This window comes from Geotrypetes seraphini, chromosome 1 (assembly GCF_902459505.1).
Source record: "Geotrypetes seraphini chromosome 1, aGeoSer1.1, whole genome shotgun sequence".
In the NCBI taxonomy this organism is placed as follows: Eukaryota; Metazoa; Chordata; class Amphibia; order Gymnophiona; family Dermophiidae; genus Geotrypetes; species Geotrypetes seraphini.
In genome coordinates, this window is record NC_047084.1 from 136,842,771 (window position 1) to 136,863,683 (window position 20,913).

At 44.0% G+C, this 20,913-nt stretch overlaps 1 long non-coding RNA gene across 1 annotated transcript in view; it reads left to right on the forward strand.

The window, feature by feature from the left end:
• The window catches only part of LOC117352680, a 239,166-nt gene that overhangs the window by 194,719 nt on the left and 23,534 nt on the right, over nucleotides 1-20,913 (forward strand). The window contains exon 3 of the long non-coding RNA XR_004537757.1: nucleotides 1,672-1,748. This is a non-coding gene — a long non-coding RNA (uncharacterized LOC117352680). The remainder of the gene's footprint in view (nucleotides 1-1,671; nucleotides 1,749-20,913) is intronic.

Genomic DNA, 20,913 nt, shown 5'->3' on the forward strand with positions numbered 1-20,913 from the left:
AATTTTCAGGAAAAGAATGGAAAACAAAGATGAAAATGTTATAATGACCTTATATCACTCTATGGTACGGCCATACCTCTTTTACTATGTGCAATTCTGATCACCATATTTCAAAAGAGAAGCAGAATTAGAAAAGGTATAGCAAAGGGCAACAAAAATGATAAAAGGAATGGGATGACTTCCCTATGAGGAAAGTCTAAAGTGGAGAAGAGACGGCTAAGTGGAGTGGAAAGGGTAGACGTGAATTGCTTGTTCATTCTTTTCCAAAAATACTAGGACCTAGGTCACACAATGAAGCTACTAAGTAGTAGATTTAAAACAAACCAGAGAAAATATTTCTTCACTCAATGTGTAATTAAACTCTGGAATTCACTGTTGGAGACAGTGGTGTAGGGTGTTAGCTTAGCAGGGTTTAAAAAAGGTTTGGATAACTTCCTAAAGGAAAAGCCCATAAGCCTTTATAAGATGGTCTTGGGGAAATCCACTGCATATTCCTAGGAAAAGCAGCATAAAATCTTGGGATCTTGCCAGGTACTTGTGGCCTGTATTGACCACTGTCGGAAACAGGATACTGGGCCTGATGGCAATTATTATGTTCTTAAAACCTACATGATTCATCCAATCTGCCCATCAAGGTGGCCAGGTGTGTAACTGGTAATCTGTAGAAGGTATGTTGATGTACTTGACATCAAACTTTTACAGGTTTTTTTTTTATGGGATACACATCCATTGACTAGAAATTCTTTCTTTAAAATATGCAGGTCAACTTTTAAATCCATAGTAACATAGTAGATGACGGCAGATCAAGACCCGAATGGTCCATCCAGTCTGCCCAACCTGATTCAATTTAAAAATTTTTTTAAATTTTTTCTGCTTAGCTATTTCTGGGCAAGAATCCAAAGCTTTACCCGCTACTGTGCTTGGGTTCCAACTGCCAAAATCTCTGTCAAGACTTACTCCAGCCCATCTACACCCTCCCAGCCATTGAAGCCCTCCCCTGCCCATCCTCCACCAAACGGCCATACACAGACACAGACCGTGCAAGTCTGCCCAGTAACTGGCCTTAGTTCAATATTTAATATTATTTTCTGATTCTAAATCTTCTGTGTTCATCCCACGCTTCTTTGAACTCAGTCACAGTTTTACTCTCCACCACCTCTCTCGGGAGCGCATTCCAGGCATCCACCACCCTCTCCGTAAAGTAGAATTTCCTAACATTGCCCCTGAATCTACCACCCCTCAACCTCAAATTATGTCCTCTGGTTTTACCATTTTCCTTTCTCTGGAAAAGATTTTGTTGCACAAAAATTTCTGCAGGGTTCTACTTTGCTGAAAGTAATTATACATATGGATATTCATCAAAATGATTTGCATTTATAAACTATGATTTAAAGAAAGTGTCAAAGGTAGAAAAACCAAACAAACCCTCTTTGAAACAAACAAACCTCCCCGTTTTGTTGGGCTCGGACCAAACAAATAATGACCATATTGTCCTATTTTAAAGAAAGCCGCAGGTAAGTTCACTTTTGATTGGTTGAACTTTTCTAAATATCAGAAATTCGGGGTTGGCTACAATTGCTCAATTCAAACCAGATTTCACACTGGATGAGACTTTTGCCTTCTAGGTACGCACCGATTCCATTACATGTGATGGATTTTTTTGCATTACAGCGAGTCTTAGCAGATGAAGAATACTGATTGCCTCTCTTTACTAGTGGAGTCATCGCTCATGTCATCCTAATGTCAAAGTGAGTAATATTTTAATATGCTTAGGCATGGCCCTTGTTCTCCTTGGTTGAAAAATAAAATGACTTTTGACACTAAAAGACTTTGTTATCTGTCACTTGAGTAACATTAGTGTCACAAGTTTTTGATTATGAGTCTGAGCTTCAGGTGAGGGTTTTTAGGGGAAAACAAAGAACATGAAAGGTTAATAGATATTCAGGAGCATCTATCATGCCTTCTATATTTTAATATGCCCCGCAATCGGGTCTTATATCCAAATTAGAAATAGTGATGCTTTGTAGAAACAAGGTTGGAAAGAACAGAAGAACTATAAAAATGCTTGCAAAGACATGAATTTCTCCCAAACTGTGCTTCTGTAATTTATATTGTAAAATCTAAAATATATCTTAATTAGAAGCAACAGTCCAGGTGGTAGCCAAGATGCTGAAGGCCAAACCATGCTGCAAGATGAGTCAGGTAAGATGACTTTCTGCATGCTTCCCCCGTGGTCCCACACCCATATCTGGTGGGTACCTGTTAGCTAAGGGATGTCACTTAAGGGCATGGTACCTAGGCATACACCTAGTTGAAAGGTTTTGCGACCTACAGTCGGATCTCCTCCTTCATCAATACACAGAGGTTGGGTTGTACAGATTATGAAACACACGCCACCTGAAGGATTGAATGTGGAAATTGAGTGGATGTCGGCAATTAGAAGTTTCAGTGTGTGAATATATCAGCCAACGGATTGGATTGGCTAGTGGGGATCATGTGACACATCCCTTCAATAAATCTGAAGTATTGGCAGCCATCTTTGAATGGATGTGCCATGGAGAGCAACTGAAAGCTGAAGATAACCGATGTGGGGATGTTGTGTGTCATTCGAAAGTTTAAACTTGTTTAATTGATTGGACAGCAAGTGGTAATGACTATGTTGTTGTTTTCCAGAAGTCTGTTTGCCCTGACGCAGTGTATGAAACATAGCTATATTGGCAACTGGCTCTCCTGCACTGTAATAAGATAGGTTGTTTTTCTACAAGATACTGTTAGAAATGTCTAAACAAAGACATATTATGAAATATATATTAGCATAAATGCTTGCTGGCCAGAGGTATCTGTAACATTTTTCTCAGACAACAGGATGCTAGGGATGGTTATCAAGACTAAGAATGTCATAATGCCCCTGTATCGCTTTGTGGTGCGACCTCATTTGGAATATTACGTTCAGTTCTGGTCTCCTTATCTCAAGAAAGATATAGGGCTCCTTTTACGAAGGCGCGTTAAGGTCTTAACACCTGGAATAGCGCGCACTACAATGCCGTGCACGCTAGCCGCTACCGCCTCCTCTTGAGCAGGCGGTAGTTTTTCAGCTAGCGCGCGCTATAGTGCACGCTAATCTGGTACGTGCGCCAAAAACGCTAGCGCACTTTCGTAAAAGGAGCCCATAGGATGGGCAGATACGTGCGCCCTTCTTCAAAGAAACAAACCTTTGTCTTATGCAGTTCTTATTTTGGGGAATGTTGAGGCCCGATTACCTCTCGCTGTAGAGAACGATAGCTTATTACATATATTGATCCTCATTGCAATTCAAATTATTCTCTCCCATTGGAAGAACTTAGCCGCAGCCGATTACACTACCTGGTGGAACACGGTCTCTTTGGTGGCTAAGTATGAACGCATTGCGGCAGAGAGGTTGCGTTCGGTGAGAAAATTTGAAAAACTCTGGACCCCTCTTTTGGATTACTCTACCTCACCTCCTCGCTCCTTGGTCTATCCCAGTGGTTCCCAACCAGGCCAATCGGGTTTTCAGGCTCGCCCTAATGAATATGCATGAGAGAGATTTGCATAGAATGGAAGTGACAGGCAGGCAAATCTGCTCCATGCATATTCATTAGGGCTAGCCTGAAAACCCGATTGGCCTGGTGGTCCTCCAGACAGGGTTGGGAACCACTGGTCTATCCATTTGGGTTGATTAGAAATCATTTACAATGTCAGTATCATCACTGAGGGCTCCTTTTACGAAGCCGCGTTAGCAGTTTAACGCGCGTAATAGCATGCGCTAAACTGCCGGCCGCGCTACCCGCTACCGCCTCCTCTTGAGCAGGCGGTAGTTTTTCGGCTAGCGCAGGGGTTAGCGCGTGATAAAAATTTGCGTGCGATATAGCCGCTAACGCGTCTTCATAAAAGGAGCCCTGAGTCTTTTTATCTTGATTGACATCCAGATAATGCCATTTATTTATTTTTTAAAACCTTTATTAATTTTCCAAACTACAACTGTGCAAAACAAAAATACAGATACATATAATAGTACAAGAAAAGTTACTATCCGGTCTCAGCTGATGAATCGACCAAATGCCCCGGCGACACCAAGACTTCCACTCTATGTATTGATCTTCAAATGAGGATTGCGCCACAAGGAAGAGTTTGTAGTGTCATTCCATGGAAGAGGTGCAAGACTGTCAATTGCATGAAGAGCGGATTTGGTGGAGGCTAATATAAGGTTATTTCTAGTAGTATCATCCATTTGTATAAAAGGAACAAATTTCAGATAGTTCCTATCGAAGAGTTTATGTTCCAACTGTAACCAAGCAGGCATATGTCCAATATCAGGTTCCACAAGCCAGTTAGACCCTTGCCTACATAAGAAGGCCAGATGATAATCATATGGGCTGGTAAAATTGACCCATTTCAACTTTTTCAAGGCTATGCGGGGTACTTTATTGTTCTATAAAAATTGGACCTTGTTGGATTTAAATTTCTTGTAAACCGATGGAAAAAAATAAGAATGGAATCATAGACAATATAAGAACATAAGTACTGCCATCTCCGGATCAGACCTTCGGTCCATCAAGTCCGGCAATCCGCACACGCGGAGGCCCAGCCAGGTGTACACCTGGCGTAATTTTAGTCACCCATATCCCTCTATGCCTCTCGTAAGGAGATGTGCATCTAGTTTGCTTTCAAATCCTAGAACGGTGGATTCTGCAATAACCTCCTCTGGGAGAGCATTCCAGGTGTCCACCACTCGTTGTGTGAAGCAGAACTTCCTGATATTTGTCCTGGACTTGTCCCCCCTTAGCTTCAGTCCATGTCCTCTTGTCCGTGTCACATTGGACATTGTAAATCATTTTTTTCCTGCTCTATTTTGTCGATTCCTTTCAGTATTTTGAAAGTCTCGATCATATCCTCTCGCAGTCTCCTTTTCTCAAGGGAGAACAATCCCAGTCTTTTAAGTTGTTCCTCATATTCCATGTTCTCCATATCTTATATACATTATTTTCGGTACTAGGACCATCTTCAAAGAGTCTAAACGACCCCACCAGGACAATTTTAGAGGTGACCATCTGGAAGTACCGGGTAGTAGTTTGAATAATTTGTGATATATAGGAAGCATTGTACTCCAAAGTCACTTCGAGTGAAGCACCAAAACAAACCCTGAGATATTTCAATTTTTGTTGGAGCGTATTTCAACTGTAGAGCTGAGATGATATCACCACACGGATTTCCAGCAAGAGACATAACCTTCATTTTCGAGGTGTTGAGTTTGTAGCTGGATACTGATGAGTAACACTTGATTGATTGATTGATGAAAGGCAAGGATTCCAAGGTAGTATATAGTTGGGACGTCGTCCACATAAGCTGACATCTTGATGGTCAAAGCATCAATCTGAAAGCCAAAGATGGATTGATTGGATCTGATAGCAATGAGTGGCGGCTCCAAAGCCAAGTTGAATAAAAGGGGGGACAATGGGCACCCCTGACGTGTACCTCTAGACGGTGTAAAGGCTGCAGAGAACACTTCATTTATACGAAGTCTTGTAGATGGGTTGGAGTACAGGACCCGAATCATACGTATAAAATCACGATGAAAGCCAAACCAGGACTTGGAACATGTACTTCCATTCTACTCGATCAAAAGCTTTCTTCGTGTTCAGTGCCATGGTCACACCAGAAGGCATGTTGGAAGACGCCAAAGAGATTATATGAGATAAAAACCAAGTGTTGTCACTGGCCATTCTTCCCTTCATGAATTCGTTTTGATCAGTGCTGATTATTTTAGGTAATAGCTGGAACCTAGAAGCCAATAGTTTCGCATAAATTTTAGCATCTACATTTATCAAAGATAGAGGGCAATAATTATGAACAAACAAGGGGTCCTTGTCAGGTTTTAAAAGGACAATTATCACCACTTCTGTGAATGTACTGTACGCCGAACCCTGTTCGATTAGATGATTGAAATAGCGCAACAGAATTGGAAGAAGTACATCTTGAAATGCAAGGTAGAACTCTACCAAAAGACCATTGGGCCCTGGTGTTTTGCGCTTAGCCATGGAATGTAGGATCTCAGCAAGATGGTCCAATTGGATAGGCTTAGTAAGGGTGTTGTTGTCATATCTAGCATGGGACCCTCGAGGTTCTGTAGATGAGCATTTATCATATCGGGGTGCGGGGATTCCGAAGAGTAGAGATCCTTATAGTATGCCTGAAAGTGATTACAGATATCAGAGCTAGTCTATAAGGTATCATTAGATTCGTTTCTGATAGCCGGTATATTTGTCTTTTCAGATTTCATTTTCAAATAGTTAGCTAGGTGGTGTCCAGCTTTATTAGTGGTAGCATAATAGTTTGCTGCTTGTAAGAAAATTTCCGATGAGGCAACAGTACTAAGCTTTACGTTATAACAATAACTGTAATAACATTTTTTTTTTCTATACCGCCACAATCTTGCGACTTCTAGGTGGTTTACAGTGAAGAGAGCTGGACAATCATCAAATTACAGAGTACAAATGGCGAAGATGTCACTGAATAGTCAGTGATTATAGAGTACAATTAGTGAGAACACAATATCAACATGTTACAGTGAAGCGGGCTGGACAATCGGCGAATTCCAGAATACAGTTGGCGAAGATGTCACTGAACAGTCAGTGGAAAGAGAATACAATTAGTGAGAATCCACAGTATTGACATATTGTTAATAAGTTTTAGAAGGGGTATCTGACTAGGAGATAAATCTATCGAACAGAGCTGTCTTAATTTCTTTCTGAAATGCGCCGTAGGTCGACCCGGCTCTGTCTGCTGTTTGCTAGCTTGAAACTTAAAGGTTCTGTCCAGAAAGGACCTGTATTTGCAATCAGTGATCTTTGGATAGGCAAAAATATTGCGATTTCTGGTTGTCCTCATGGGGATGTGCAGCTCGAAATGTGATAAGAGATAGGTAGGGGCCATTCCCCACACCAATTTAAAGCAAAAGCAAGAGAATTTGAACATTATTCGTGCCTCCGTTGGTAACCAGTGTAGCAGTTTGTAGTAAGGACTAATGTGTTCGCTTTTTTTCAGTCCAAATATTAAGCGGACAGTCGTGTTTTGCACTATTCTTAATTTTTTCACAGTTTTTTTAGGTATACCCACGTAAATGATGTTGCAGTAGTCCAGGGTGGATAGAATCAATGACTGTACTAGTAGTCTGAAAGATAGAGGGTCATAACGTAAGTTCCATAGTTGTTCTTGAATGGATTGGTTGGATAGTCAATAAATTGGAGGCTTCCAAAGCAGATATCTGTGTCTCAAGGGCCTGCAGGCACGCTCTGTCTTCCTTTTTCTTCCTGGAAGTGAAAGATATAATCATGCCTCTTATGTAAGACTTGAAAGTGTCCCAGGTAATTTGCCATGAGGTGTCGTCTATCGGGTGAAGATCAAAAAATTCTTGGATATGAGCATTTTTATATGTTCAACAAAGAGAGTATCCGACAACAGTGAAGAGTAACCTTGATTTTTAAAAAAAACAATATTCTTGAATGAGAGTGTAATTGATGAGTGATCAGATACAGATATTGCTTGTATATCAGAAGATTCCAATTTATTCACTAAAGAATAACTATTTAGGAAAAAATCTATACGAGAATAAGATGCATGTGGTGAAGAAAAGACAGTATACACTGAGTCATCCAGGTGCATCAGTTGCCAAGGATCAACAAGTTTCAACCGGAATAACAGATCTTAAAGGCAGTACCACGATTTGGATTTTTTGTAGGTAACCCTTGATTTTCTGTCTTTCTCCGGGCACAATATTAGGTTAAAGTCACCTCCTAACATGCAGGTTTGATTGATAGAAGTACCAATTTCAATCGCCAGTGTCTCAAAAAAGGAAGGACAGTCCTGGTTTGGGGCATACACATTATATATGTTGAGGTGGGTAGAAACAACAAGTAAATTGGTTTTAAGCCAACGACCCTCTGTATCATGTGATGAGGAAACAATTTTGATATCGGGACGTTTCCTTATTAAAGTAATAACTCCATGCTTCCTACCAAAGGAAGGAGAAAATAAGGGTGTGTGTGCCCAGGAAGGAGCAACTTTTAGGGCTTCAAGAGCGTTGAGGTGTGTCTCCTGATATAGTATAATATCAGGCTAATATTGTTCTGTATACCGTAGAATTTTGAGTCTTTTCACAGGATTGTTAAACCCCTTTAGAACATAGAACATAGAAATAGAAGGCAGATAAGGGCCAAGGCCCATCCAGTCTGCCCACCCTAATGTCCCTCCCCTACCATTGCCCTGTGAATAGATCCCTCCTCTTCCTTTGCCCTGTGAATAGATCCCATGTGACGATCCCATCTGGCCTTAAAATCAGGCACGCTGCTGGCCTCGATCACATGTAGTGGAAGACTATTCCAGCGATCAACCACCCTTTCTGTGAAAAAGAATTTCCTGGTTTCAGCTCGTAGTTTCCCTCCCCTAATTTTCCACGGATGCCCTCTTGTTGTCGTGGGACCCTTGAAGAGGAAGATATCTTCCTCCGTCTCTATGCAGCCCGAGAGATACTTGAACGTCTCGATCATGTCCCCCCTCTCTCTGTGCTCCTCGAGTGAGTATAGCTGCAATTTGTTTAACCGTTCCTCGTATGGGAGATCCTTGAGTCCTGAGACCATCCGAGTGGCCATTCTCTGAACCGACTCCAGTCTCAGCACATCCTTGCGATAATGCGGTCTCCAGAATTGCACACAGTATTCCAGGTGGGGCCTCACCATGGATCTATACAATGGCATAATGACTTCCGGCTTTCGGCTGACGAAGCCTCTGTGTATGCAACCTATGACTTGTCTTGCTTTGGATGAAGCTTGCTCCACTTGATTGGCAGCCTTCATGTCCTCACTGACGATCACCCCTAGGTCACGTTCTGCTTCAGTTCTTGTTAGGTTCTCGCCATTTAGGGTGTAAGTCTTGCATGGATTTTGGCTGCCCAGGTGCATAACTTTGCATTTTTGGCATTGAAGCTGAGTTGCCAGGACCTAGACCAGCGCTCCAGTAGGAGTAGGTCGTGCATCATGTTGTCGGGCATTGAAACATCATCTATTGTGCATTTGCCCACTACATTACTTAGTTTGGCGTCATCGGCGAATAATGTTATTTTACCCCTAAGCCCTTCTGCCAAGTCCCTTATAAAGATGTTGAATAGGATTGGGCCCAAGACCGAGCCCTGTGGCACTCCACTGATCACCTCCGTCATTTCAGAGGGTGTGCCGTTCACCACCACCCTTTGAAGCCTACCTCCAATCCAGTTCCCAACCCATTTCGTCAATGTGTCACCTAATCCTAATCCTTTACGTTTAATGAAAAGCATGTTAATGACATTCATATGATATGAAAGCGAGTAATATCAAGATATCAATTAGAAATGCAATGAGAACCATGTACCATAGATAGGCAGTAAAATGAGAGACATACTCATAATATGGTAGAACTAAAAACCTGCATGTGCTGCAAATAATATACTCTGCAAGAAAGCATATAACTATAGTACACAAGCTAACACCACCGTGGGTCAGAAAGCTGAAAGGAGAGAGAAATCTCAGTAGCAACACTTTGGTCGGTGATACAGGAAAGCAGGAAAGCATCATAATAAACATGGAGAATAATTCAGTATAAGGAATAATTTATACAGTGATAAAGAACTACACAGGTTACAGTGACATAGCAGCAAGCCAGTTCTCACTAACAGTAAGCCAATATGTGAGACTAATCACATTTCAGGTTTTATCAATCGCAGTACGCCTCACACTTTCGATAAAGTCAGCCAAGTCAGCGAGATTATGGAAATCCTTTGTGATGTTGTTATGTGTGACACGAAGCCGGGCAGGATAGAACATGCCAAATTTGGACAATACGATAACAGTAATATCCTCCTCTTGGCAGTTTCCTTCGCAAGTTCCGGTAGTATGAGGATCTAATTACCTTTAAAAGATAATGGAGAGTGCAAATTCGCATATTGCATGATTTTAAGAACTTGATGGTATTTCAGTAGCGTGACCAGAATGGATCTAGGGAACTTCTTATGAAAGGTGTTTGGCTGCGGTAGTCTGAAGGCACTATCAAACTAAATTTTGAAGTCGTCATTCATCTTCAAGAGTTGTGGAAGAAGAACCGTCAGGAAGTCGACTAAATCACAAACCTCACGTCCCTCGGGTAGACCATGAAGGCAGAAACTGTTTTGTCTGGTGCGATTGTCTGCGGCCTCGAGTGCACGCTCCAGTGCAGTGATGCGCGAGGTTTGCTTAAACAACTGTTTGATAGAAGACTCTGCCGCCGTGGTTCTGGTTTCCAGTGCATCAGTTGAGACTGGATAGTAACTTTATAGAGTACATAGCATTGTCTGCTACTTATGGCCGAGAACTGGCTCAGCATTATAATTGGCTACAATTATAACATTGTATCTCGACGTATCTTAAGCAGGCTCTACTTTCCTCTGAGTCGCCCACTATATTAAAATGGCCTTCTTTGATCAACTCTCACCCTGCTCAAGCTTCAGCGTGGTACAAACTACTACACAAAAAGAAGTTTACTCCACCGACTGCACTATATGACATTTGGGCTCATGATACTGCTACACTGGGTTCTATGCCTGACTGGGAAGAGAACTGGCTCTCCTCCTTTAAAGCTCTGAAGTCATCGGTTATACCACAAACAGTTTTCTTCCTATACCACAGAGCCTATACTGGACGCCACACAAACTTTCCATATTGGATTTGTCGGTCTCCAATAGATGTTGGCCTGTCTGCAGAACATCGGAACATTTGATCACATGCTATTCCATTGTCCCCAGTTGCAGCTCTTTTGGAATGACATTTGGTCCACAATATGTAAGATATTACCTATCACTGATGGGATCTCATACCCGATGCTTCTATACGGAGCTGGTGCCCTTAAGTCACCACTGGAGAAACATGAACCTAGATTGCCAAAATGTTTTCTGCTCTTAGCATTCAAGTCAATTTTAACGTGTTGGAAGGTTTTTACTCCTTTAATAATATTTTATGGTGGAATACTGTGTGCTTATATTCTAAGTATGAGAAAGTGGCTACTGAAAACATAAGAATAAGAACATAAGAAGTTGCCTCCGCTGAGGCAGACCAGAGGTCCATCTCGCCCAGCGGTCCGCTCCCGCGGCAGCCCATCAGGCCCATTGCCTGAGGAGTGGTCCCAGATTATCCCTAAAACTACCTCTACTCCTATCTGTACCCCTCAATTCCTTTATCCTCTAGGAACCTATCCAAACCTTCTTTGAAGCCTTGTAACGTGCTCCGGCCTATCACAGCCTCCGGAAGCGCATTCCATGTAGAGAATGACACGGTGAAAAAATTGGTCCCCGTCACCGCCCCGTCCCCGTCTCACCATCCTCTGCACCGCCCCGTCACCGCCATTCCCTTCACCGCCCCGTCACCGCCACTGCCACCCCATTCACCGCCACTGCAACCCCATTCACCGCCCCGTCACCGTCACCGCTGCATATATAAAAGCCTCAAACGGGTACGATTTTAAATACTTTTCTTTATTTACGTATAAAGGAAACATTCTTTAAAACTTTAAAACTTAGTTAAATATTAGTTAATAACTATACAAAAACAAACACGACATGTACTTTTAATGCTTACAATGTTAGCCTACATGGTAAGTAGACGCGGCCGCTGTACCTAATCGCGGCAAATCGTGTACCAAATCGTGTACCTAATCGCGGTCACTATGCTAATCGTGATTAGCATAGTGACCGCGGCTACAGCTGCAAGTCTCCCCTCCCCCCAGCGATCACGGCAGGAGGGCACCCAACCCCTCCTGTAGACCCCCCCAACGGCCCTCCCGACAATCGCAGCAGAAGGGTACCCAACCCCTCCTGCCGGTCCTCCCAATGGCCTCCCCTAAGATCGCCGGCAGGAGGGTACCCAACCCCTCCTGCTGGACCCCCCCCCAACGAACCCTCCCACCCCGGAACCCCCTTAGTCTTACTTTCCAAGTTGGACCGGACGGCTCCTCACACGTATGGCCAGCAGGCTTGCCTCCGTCCAAATGAGGCGGGCCCGCCCCTACCCTGCCCAACCCACAGGATCCTAGGGCCTGATTGGTCTAGGCACCTAAAGCCACTCCCGCTATAGGAGGGGCCTTAGGTGCTTGGGCCAATCAGGCCCTAGGATCCTGTGGGTTAGGCAGGGGAGGGGAGGGGCGGGCCCGCCTCATTTGGACGGAGGCAGGCCTGCTGGCCAGACGAGCGAGGAGCTGTCCGGTCCAACTTGGAAAGTAAGACTAAGGGTGGTGTTTCGGGATGGCGGGGTTTGTTGGGGGAGGGTCCGGCAGGAGGGGTTGGGCACCCTCCTATTGGCGATATAGGGGGTCGTTGGGGGGGCCGGCAGGAGGGGTTGGGCACCCTCCTACCAGTGATCATAGGGGGGCTGTTGGGGAGCTGGCAGGAGGGGTTGGATATCCTCCTGCTGCGATCGTCGGGAGGGCCGTTGGGGGGGGTTGGGGTAGGCGGTTCAAATTCTATTGTCTACTATACAAAGTAATACATGGAACAGCCCCCAGCTACCTAAATAACAGACTACACCGTAACCTCTCACACAGACTAAGGAGAACTCAGAGCCTATTCACTCACCCCCCTCTCAAAGGAACACGACGAAAGAAACTATACGACAGCCTTTTAGCGACACAGGCAGCAAAGATCGATACTACCATCACCAATCTACTGACCAAATCTACAGACATTAAAGTATTCCGAAAAGAAATCAAAACTCATCTCTTCAAAAAACACTTCCCATCATCATAATCCTCATAAAAGTATTAGAAAATGTTCTCACGACCACCTCCATCACCACCACCAGCAACACCCTGAATCCGAACAGTATTATCTCTATTCGTCTAAACAACCTATCACTATCTACTACCTGCTATCAATTTCTCCTGGAAAAGTCCAGACTAACAATTGTAACTGGACACACTCTTGATTTACATGTACTGCAATGCTACTGGAAATGTCCAGTCCTCTAACTTGTAATCCGCTTAGAACCGCAAGGCACAAGCGGAATAGAAATCACTAATGTAATGTAATGTAATGTAGGCAGGAGGGGATGGGTACCCTCCTGCCGCGATCGTTGGGGAGGGCTGGTTCTGTCGGCATGAAGGGCTGAGCACCTTCCTGCCGGCGATCGTCGGGGGGGGGGGGGGGGCGGGTTCTATTGGCAGGAAGGGTTGATCTGACAAATGAGGAGCCAGTATATTGGGGGGCGGAGTCAATGCGGCAACGTGCAGGTGAAACACAGGTAAGTAGCGGTTCCTAGAAGGGGGGACATTGGCCTGTGGGGACAAATCTATTCACCGTTTTTGCGGGCGGTGAAAGGATTAGTCTCCGCGTCTGCGGCGATTTGCTAATGAGGTCACCATAACCCGCAGCCAAACCGCAGCCACGCAGCGGTTCGCTGCGGGGATCGCTCCCCGTGTCATTCTCTAATTCCATGTATCCACCACCCTCTGGGTGAAAAAGAACTTTCTGGCATTTGTTCTAAACCTGTCCCCTTTTAATTTCTCCGAGTGCCCCCTTGTACTTGTGGTCCCCCATAATCTGAAAAATCTGTCCCTGTCTATCCTTTCTATACCCTTCAGGATCTTGAAGGTTTCTATCATGTCTCCTCTAAGTCTCCGCTTTTCCAGGGAGAACAGCCCCAGCTTTTTCAGTCTGTCAGTATATGAGAGGTTTTCCATACCCCTTATCAGTTTTGTTGCTCTTCTCTGGACTCCCTCAAGTACCGCCATGTCCTTCTTGAGGTACGGCGACCAGGCCTGGACACAGTATTCCAGATGCGGGCGCACCATTGCACGATACAGTGGCAGGATGACCTCCTTCGTCCTGGTCGTGATACCCTTCTTAATGATACCCAACATTTTGTTTGCTTTTCTTGAGGCTGTGGCGCACTGTGCCGACGCCTTCAGTGTTGTGTCTACCATCACTCCCAGGTCTCTTTCAAGGTTACTTACCCCTAGCAGTGATCCCCCCATTTTGTAGCTGAACAGCTACAAAAGCTCAAAAGCTACGTTAAAGCTCATTTGCCACTTTTTGGCCCATTCTTCTAGTGTCGTTAGGTCCCTTTGCAGATCTTCGCAGTCTTCCATGGTTTCTACCCTGCGGTAGAGTTTGATGTCATCCGCAAATTTAATAACTTCGCAGTTTGTTCCCACCTCCAGGTCATTAATAAATATATTGAACAGGAGCGGTCCCAGCACCGACCCCTGCGGAACTCCGCTCGTAACCCATTGCCAGTCTGAGTAATGGCCCTTTACTCCAACCCTCTGTTTCCTGCCTGCCAGCCAGTTTTTGATCCATCAGTGGACCTCCCCTTGCACTCCGTGTTTCCACAGCTTTTTAAGCAGCCTTTCGTGCGGTACCTTGTCGAAGGCTTTTTGAAAGTCAAGGTAAATGATGTCGATGGATTCCCCTTTATCCACCTGGCTGTTTACCCCCTCAAAGAAGTACAATAAGTTTGTGAGGCATGACCTACCCTTGCAGAAGCCGTGCTGACTCGACTTTAGCTGTCCATTGTTTTCTATGTGTTCACAGATGCTGTCCTTAATCAGTGCTTCCATCATCTTTCCCGGGACCGAGGTCAAGCTCACCGGCCTGTAGTTCCCCGGGTCCCCCCTTGAACCCTTCTTGAAGATGGGCGTGACATTTGCAATTTTCCAATCCTCCGGGATCTCTCCAGTTTTTAAAGATAGGTTACATATTTGGCGAAGTGGCTCTGCTATTTCGTTCTTTAGTTCCTTGAGTACCCTTGGGTGAATGCCGTCCGGACCTGGCGATTTGTCGCTCTTTAGTCTGTCTATCTGCCTGAGGACATCCTCTTGGCTTACCTCTAGTTGGACCAGCTTTTCATCCCGATCCCCATTTACGATGTCCTCCGGTTCCGGAATATTGGATGTGTCCTCCCTCGTGAAGACTGACGTGAAGAACTTATTCAACCTGTCAGCTATCTCTTTTTCCTCCTTTACCACTCCCTTTTTGTCTCCATCATCCAATGGCCCCACTTCCTCCCTTGCCGGTTGCTTCCCCTTCACATATCTGAAGAACGATTTGAAGTTGGTTGCTTCCCCCGCCAGTCTCTCCTCATATTCTCTTTTAGCTTTCCTTACCACACGGTGACACTCCCTTTGGTGTTCTTTGTGCTCCTTTTGGTTGTCCTTTGTTTGGTCCTTTTTCCATTTTTTGAACGATGCTTTCTTGTCACTTATCGCCTTTTTCATTGCAGTTGTTATCCACGCTGGGTTTTTTGCTTGATTTTTTTTGCACCCCTTCCTGAATCTGGGGATGTACAGGTTCTGTGCCTCATGCACCGTGCCCTTGAGTAGGGACCAGGCTTTTTCAACAGACTCCATCTTCCTTGCGTTGCCGTTGAGTTTCTTTCCCACCATTTTCCTCATGCCATCTTAATTTCCTTTTTTGAAGTTGAGTGCTGTCGCTGTGGTTCTTTTCACCTTTGATGATCCAATTTCCAGCTTGCACTGGATCATGTTGTGACTTTTCTTAAGGTGTGGTCTCCAGTCTTAGAATACTGCAAAACTTTTAGGGCTCCTTTTACGAAGCCGCTTAAGCGGCTTTAGCGGGCGCGACTTTTCATCACGCGCTAACCCCTGCGCTAGCCGAAAAACTACCACCTGCTCAAGAGGAGGGGGTAGTGGGCTAGCGCGGCGGGTGGTTTAGCGCGCACTATTACGTGCGTTAAACCGCTAACGCGCCTTCGTAAAAGGAGACCTTAAAGATTACAATGGTATAGCATGCTCCTCTTTACCTTTCCATACTTCACGGAAGCTTTGTTGATGCTCATGTCACAGCTTAGGGCTCCTTTTACGAAGGCGCTTTAGCGGGTTTAACGCGCGTGACTTTTCATCACGCGCTAACCCCCGCGCTAGCCGAAAAACTACCGCCTGCTTAAAAGGAGGCGGTAACGGCTAGCGCGGCCGGCGGTTTAGCGCACGGTATTACGCGCGTTAAACCGCTACTGCCCCTTAATGTTTACGCTGTTCACGACGTCAGTCTATCAGAGGTATATGTACGTGCACACAATAATACCTTTATTCATCAGCTCTCTGCAAGTCATGTTTATTGGTCTTTGTTTTTCTATTTTTTGTGTTTTGATTAAATTCAATAAAAAAGATTGAACTTAAAAACAAAAATAGTACAAGAAAAGCACATTGATCTTACAGACATAAATGAACAATAAATTTTACCCCTCCCTCCCACCTAATAATCAAGAAAAGAAATACATAGAATCAGTCTATAAATTTCCCTCCCTCCCATTATTGGTCATACCAGATTGTGTTTTTGTCAACTATTTGGCTTTATTCATTTTGCCATTGTGCTAAATGTATTGTGGGGCCATTTTCTGAAATGTACACTGAGCGTATGTATTTGATGACCTGCACCACATGTGTAGTTTGGTTTGTGGTTTTGAAAAATTTAATAAAATATTTCTGAACTTAAAAAATAAGAAAGATATAGCGGCACTAGAAAAGGTTCCAAGAATAGCGACCAAGATGGTGAAGGGGATGGAACTCCTCTCGTATGAGGAAAGACTAAAACCGTTAGGGCTCTTCAGCTTGGAAAAGAGACGGCTGAGGGGAGATAGGATTGAAGTCTACAAAATCCTGAGTGGAGTAGAACGGGTACATGTGGATCGATTTTTCACTCCGTCAAAAATGACAAAGACTAGGGGACACTCGATGAAGTCCCAGGGAGATACTTATAAAACCAATAGGAGGAAATGCTTTCTCACTCAGAGAATAGTTAAGCTCTGGAACTCATTGCCAGAGGATGTGGTAACAGTGGTTAGCATAGCTGGGTTTAAAAGAAGGTTTGAATAAGCTCCTGGAGGAAAAATCCATAGTCTGCTATTGAGATAGATGGGGGAAGCCACTGCTTATCCTGGGATCAGAAGTATGGAATCTTGCTACTGTTTGGAGATTTCACATTGAATGTTGCTACTATATGGGTTTCCGGAATCTTGCTTACTCTTTGAAATTCTGTAATGTTGCTACTATTTATTAATAATAATAATTTTATTCTTATATACCGCCAAAGCCATGGTAGTTCGAGGCAGTTTACAATAAGAAGAGCTGGACAATCAGCGAAAAGAAATTACAAAGATGTCGTCAAGTGCAAATGGAGAAGGGCGGTTACAAGTAGAGTTGGAGTAAGTCATGTGATAAGCATAGAATAGAGGCAACGAGTACGTGTAGGAAGCGTGTAGGAAGCGTATGGTAAGGCATTAAGAGTTCTTGGTTACAAATCGATTGAAGAGGTTTGTTTTAATTAGTTTTCTAAAGTTAAGATAGGATAAGGCATGCTTAATGATGTTGGCCTGCCTGGAAAGCAAGAGATCTGCCCAGATATCTCTTGTATCGGCAGGCCTTTAATGTTGGGTGGCTAAACATATGTACCCTGCGAGTAGGCCTGGTGGAACAGTCCAAGTTGAAGTGGGAAACCAGGTAAATGGGGGCCAGACCTTGAATGGATTTGAAACATAGACAGGCAAATTTGAACAACACTCTTGCTTCCAGGGGCAGCCAGTGAAGTTTTTGGTAGTAGGGGGTGATATGTTCCCATTTTTTTATACCAAAAATCAGTCGAACTGCCGAATTTTGTATGATTCGGAGTCTTTGGATGGTTTTCTTGAAGGACCCTAGATAAATGATGTTGCAATAGTCTAGCAAGCTTAAAATGGAAGATTGCACCAGTAAACGGAATGATGCTGCATCAAAGTACTTTCTGATGGTTCTTAGTTTCCACAGTGCCGAGAAGCCTTTTCTAACCAGTAACTCAGTGTGAACATCAAGAGTAAGGTAGCGGTCCAGCGTCACTCCCAGAATTTTTATGGTGTCAGCAATAGGAAAGATCTGACCATTTAAGGAAATTGACCAAGATGGTAAAGGGGATGGAACTCCTCTCGTATGAGGAAAGACTAAAATGGTTAGGGATCTTCAGCTTGGAAAAGAGACTGTTGAGGGGAGATATGATTGAAGTCCAGAAAATCCTGAGTGGAGTAGAATTGGGTACAAGTGGATCGATTTTTCACTCCTTCAAAAATGACAAAGACTAAGGGCCTGTTTTACAAAGCCACGTTAGTGGCTGCAGCGCAGTAACGACCCCGAAGCCCATAGAGATTTAAAGGGATTCGGGGCTGTTGCCACACGGCTTTGTAAAACAGGCCCTAAGGGACACTCAATGAAGTTACAGGGAAATACTTTTAAAACCAATAGGAGGAAATTTTTTTTTCACTCAGAGAATAGTTAAGCTCTGGAATGCATTGCCAGAGGTTGTGGTAAGAGCGGATAGTGTAGCTCAGGGGTGCCCAATACATCAATCGCAATTGACCAGTAGATCGCGAAGGCAAAGCGAGTCGATCGCAGAGCCCATACTGGGCTCCTTGATAGACTCGTGTTGCATTTGCGATCTACCGGGCCGATCAGCCTTCCTCTCCCCGATGTCAATTCTGCCGTCAGAGAGGAAGTTCCGGGCCAGCCAATCGCTGCCTGGCTGGCCCGGAACTTCCTCTCCAACGGCAGAATTGATGTCGGGGAGAGGAATGCCGATTGGCCAACGCTTCTGCAGGGAGAGATTGGGGCGGCGGTGGCTTGGTGGCCTGTTCCCCAATGGCGGCGGCTGTGGCTTGGGGGAGGGCAGGGAGAAAGAAAGAAAGGGAGCAGGCAGGTGTTGGCAAACCTAGCTTTATGGAAGGTATTCCTGGGGTTGCCTCTGGTCTCCCGGAGTAGGGGGGTAGGGAGGGGTGGGTATGAATGTGATGAGTAACTGGAGTGCGCATGTTTGTTTGTCTGGGTTGTGTTGTACGGTGAGCTTGTGCTCCCTCCTGGTGCGGTACGGGGGGGGAGGAGGCATGCTTTGCTATGTTATACACTGAAAATGTGGGGAGCCGATATGAGAGAGAGGCTGTCTCTGTTTTCCTCTTTAGGACAGCTTGGTGGGTTCATGATATATTCTATTTTCTCATTGATAATGGATGTTTTCTTTTTCTGGTTGCCGCTGTTTGACTGTATTCATATTGTATTTGCTTGTCTCTCTTGTTGACTCCTTAATAAAAATGATAAAAAAAAAAAAAAAGGGAGCAGGCAGGGAGACAGAAAGAAGGGAAACAGAAAGAAAGAAAAGGGGGACATGGAGACAGAAAGAAAGGGGGCATGGAGAGAGAAAAAAAGAAAGGGAGGCACATTTGCTTCCAGTTGAACATAGAATCAGTTATAAAATCTTACTTCTAACATTCAATACAAAATCAAACAATCAACCAGATTTCATCAACAGACTTCTAATTCCTTATAACTCATTAAAATCTCTCCGGTCAATATCTCAGAATCTACTAATTATTCCTTCATTGAAATCAATTAATACGTTGCGCTCTAATAACTTTGCTGTTACCGCCCCTACTTTATGGAATTCACTACCTAACCACTTATGTAGCGAGTCCTTCTAAGGACAAAACTAAATAAAACTGTTACCTTCCCATTCCCTTTGTTTCTTCCCTTTTATGTTACACCTTTTCTATAATAATTGTAGTTCTTCCCCACTACCCTATTGTTTGAAGTAGGTCCGTATATTTTATCAGAGTTTTTACTTAGATTTTCATGTTATTTAGTATCCCATGTTTTTACGTGTTTTTATGTAATTTTATATTGTAAACCGCTTTTTCAAAAATCTTTTAATAAACTTGAAACTTGAGACAGAAAGAAAGGGGAGGGGGCAGGGAGAGAGGAAAAAAAAGTTGGGGGCGGGAATGAGGTCTGGAGGAGAGGAAGCATGCAGGAGTCTGAAAGAAAGGAAGAAATATTGGATGCACAGTCAGAAGAAGGAAGTACAACCAGAGACTCATGAAATCACCAGACAACAAAGGTAGGAAAAATGATTTTATTTTCAATTTAGTGATCAAAATGTGTCCATTGTGAGAATTTATATCTTCTGTCTATATTTTGCACTAAACTGAATTAGAAGTTTTTAGCGCAGGGAGCCTATGAGCATTGAGAGCAGCGCAGGGCATTCAGCGCAGTTCCCTGCGCTAAAAAACTGCTATCGCGGTTTAGTAAAAAGGGAGGGGGGTATATTTGTCTATTTTTGTATAGTTGTTACTGAGGTGACATTGCATAAAGTCATCTGCCTTGACTTCTTTGAAAAACCCCCGGATATAAATGATAATTAACATTTTCTCTGCGTACAGTGTGCTTTGTGTTTTTTTAAAAAATTTTATTGTTGGTAGATCATTTTAAAAGTAGCTCGCAAGCTCAAAAAGTATGGGCACTTCTGGTGTAGCTGGTTTTAAGAAAGATTTGGACAATTTCCTGAAGGAAAAGTCCATAGTATGCTCTTGAGAAAGACATGGGGAAGGCCACTGCTTGCCCTGGATCGATAGCATGGAATATTGCTACTTCTTGGGTTTTGGCCAGGTACTATTGACCTGTATTGGCCACCGCGAGAATGGGCTACTGGGCTTGATTGACCATTGGTCTGACCCAGTAAGGATATTCTTATGCTCTTCAGAGTCCCGGTAAAAGCACAGAAGAAATGTAGGATTTGTTTAAATGTTGTTCATTGTTATAAAATTGCCGTATTTTTCGCTCCATAAGACACACTTTTTCCACCCCCAAAAAGGGGGTGGAAATAAGGGTGCACCTTATGGAGATTGTTCACGGGAAGCGTCGCGAGACCAGGCAGGCAGCCCTGTGCACCGCTCCACTACAAGGGAAAAGAAGAGGACTCGAGCCGCGTCAGCCATTACTGCTTGCCAGGACCAGGTAGGCGGCCGCGTCTAGCGAGGGAGGGCGACAGAATGAAAAAAAAGGTAATGGGGGAGGGGTAGCAGGGGCCTGCCT